Source organism: Microtus ochrogaster, linkage group LG2, assembly GCF_000317375.1.
Source record: "Microtus ochrogaster isolate Prairie Vole_2 linkage group LG2, MicOch1.0, whole genome shotgun sequence".
NCBI lineage: Eukaryota > Metazoa > Chordata > Mammalia > Rodentia > Cricetidae > Microtus > Microtus ochrogaster.
This window is the reverse complement of record NC_022028.1, coordinates 23,044,685-23,047,644: the sequence shown is the minus strand read 5'-3', so window position 1 is coordinate 23,047,644 and position 2,960 is coordinate 23,044,685.

Sequence of the window (2,960 nt, the reverse complement as noted above, 5' to 3'; positions counted from 1 at the left end):
ATTTTCTGCCTGTCCCCCCTCTTGCTGAGAAGGAACCAAAATTTTATCATCCTTCCTTTGGTCACTTTGGAAAGAGTCAGGTAAACCATTTCTGCCCAAAGTCCACCCAGTCCACCCAAAATTAGAACCAGGAATCGCTGTTTTTTGAGGCAAGGTCTCACTCTATATCCCAAGCTGCCCTCAAACTCATAGATCCTCTTGCCTCTGCTTTTCAAGTTCTGGTCTTACAAGTGTGGGCCATCATACCTGCTGTGTAATCATCTCTTAATATTCGACAAAGCCAAAGTTTTACCAGCTGTTGAATGTCTTTGTTCTCCTCCCTGCATGATTTCTTTTGGACTTTCCCCTGGAAACGTTGATTTCATTCAACATCAGCCCCTTTGATGTCAGCTACTGTGTAAGCCAGATAAGCTTCCAGTAATTAATAAAACTGGAAGTACTACACTAGCTTACACCTTGAATCTGTGTCCCCGGGGTTCTTGTTCTGACCCACACACTGAGAGAAGTCCTATAGAGGGCCAGATATTAACGGCATCTTGGTTTGGTTCCCTCAGGACCAGACCTGTGACAAAAATGTGGGTGCAAATAGTTTATGTGAGGGAGGGGGATACAGAAACCAGTTCTAAAGTGGTTCAGTGACAAGAGATGAGAAAATAGTGAAAGGTGTCACCAAGCCAACCACCCTAGTGCGCAGTGGGACTCAACCTTGCGGGAAAGCCACATGGAAGTGTGCAGGACATTCACCTCAGAATTAACTAACTGTATGGCGCAGGACTGGAGTCTCTGAAAGCCACTGGGTGGCGGTGTCTTCCTGTCTGGGGAGGGTGTGGCTTCTACACAAACACAAATATAGGGCACTGGTCCAAACTTCCAAGACCAAGAGTTTCAGGCACAAGCAGGCAGATTAAGCGAGAATTCCATTGAGAGGCTCAAGGACACGCAGGTACTGACAGCCTCTGCTCCACAAGGCAGGGAGCATCCTTCCAGGGCTTCCTGTTTGCATCTCTGACTGAAAAACACAAGCCTATAATGCCTCCTGGTTTCCGTGCCAGGCTGCTGCAGAATCTCCTAGAACGGCTGATGAGACACAATCGAACTATCTCAGTCACCATCTGTAGCACAATAGAGAATTCTTGGAAATTTAAGATGTTAATCCCCAAATACAGCACTATTAAATTTTCTTGTGTCTCCACCCACCTCAGTCTTCTTCAGCTTTGCTGCCTGTGTTCCTCTTGGAGATAATGATCGTGGGTCAGGTTTTCCATTGGAAAGTTGAACTTTCATTTTACAAATTTTCTCCAAATGGGGGTGAAGGGAGTTGCTATCATTTGGATCTAGAGTGCCCCCCCAAAGCCCACATGTTAAAGGCTTGGCCCCAACCTGGCATCAACAGGAGGAGATAGCATTTTCAAGAGGTCTTCTAGCCACAGAGGACACACCCTGGGAGCTGATATCAAGCCCCAGCCCCTTTTTCCTTCCATTCATTCTCAACTGCTATGAGCTCAGCAGCTCTCCCTCCTACATCCCCTACCATGTGTTGTTTTGATAAAGTTTGTTTGAATTTTCTTTGATGCACCATTTGATATAAGTGCTTCTGAGAAAGGGCTTTGCTGTGTAGCCCAGGCTGGCCTCAGACTCATAAATCTTTTGCCTCAATCTCATCAACATTAGGATTACAGGTATGCACTAAAATACCTGGTCATATCTATCATATGAACACAGAAACATACTCATCTGCATTTCTCTGTAATTACTGCACTTGGTATAATTACCTCTATCGACTAACAATTTTTTCATACAAGGAAGCTAGCAATGAGAATATGAAGAATTACTCAGTGCCTAAGACTACTTGTTCCATATTTTAATAATTTCAAAGAAACCAAAAACAAAAGTAGACAAAAGTAAAAGTAGACAGAAATAACGCACAGATCAGTTCTCAGTTTGCTAGATGCCATTTTAAGGGTAACCTTTTTTATTTAGGGACCAGTGTTTTATATCTGACTCTTTGTTTTGTTTTTCAAGATAGGGTTTTTTTCTTTGTGTAGCCCTGGCTGTCTTGGCACTAGATCTGCACACCAGGCTGCCCTTGAACTCACAGAGATCCGCCTGCCTCTTCTTCCCGCGTGCTGGGATTAAAGGAGTGCACCACAACCACCTGACTTTATATCTGACTCATTTTTGGAAATGGTCAGACCATTTTAGTCTAAAGGCCAGACCAAACCTCTGGCCAGACATATGTAGACCAAAGCAGAGAATCCAAATGAAGCAATCCTTAGAGACATGAAGTCAGGACTAAGGAACCATTCCTTACAATGTCTTGAGACCGACCACGTGAAGCAGAGGAACCTCAATCTGAAGAGTTTGCCACCCACACAACTCTTGGGGTGTACTGCCCCTTGCCATATATCAACTCTTGGGGTATACTGCCTCTTGCCATATATCAAAGCACGGACACTTGGAATTGACACAGGAACACGCCAGCCAGTGCTCAACAGATGGACTTGTTTCAACTGGTAGACTCCTGCAAGTCACGCATGTAACCCCTCTCTTCCTTGAGACAGGACAAGACCTATGGTTTGATTATGGCCAGTAGAACATGATCAAGATGCTTTATGTACTTAATAATATTCATTTTGCTAGTCCCCCCAGTGCTGGTTTTGAAGAGGTGGCTTTCCATCAGTTCTACAATCACACAGAAGTGAATTCTGCCAATAATCTCAGAGACTGGAAGCAGGGCCCTGCTCAATCTTAATGCTGAGAACCCGACATCAGTAGGAACTATTTACTGCAGCTTTGTGAGACTCTAAAGCCAGTTCTGGACCTGTGGGTCATGACCCATTTGAGGGTGGAAAGACCCTTTCACAGGGGTCGCCTAAGACTATCAGAAAACACAGATTTTATATTACAATTCATAACAGAAGCAAAATTAGAGTTAGAAAGTAGCAACGAAAATAATTTTA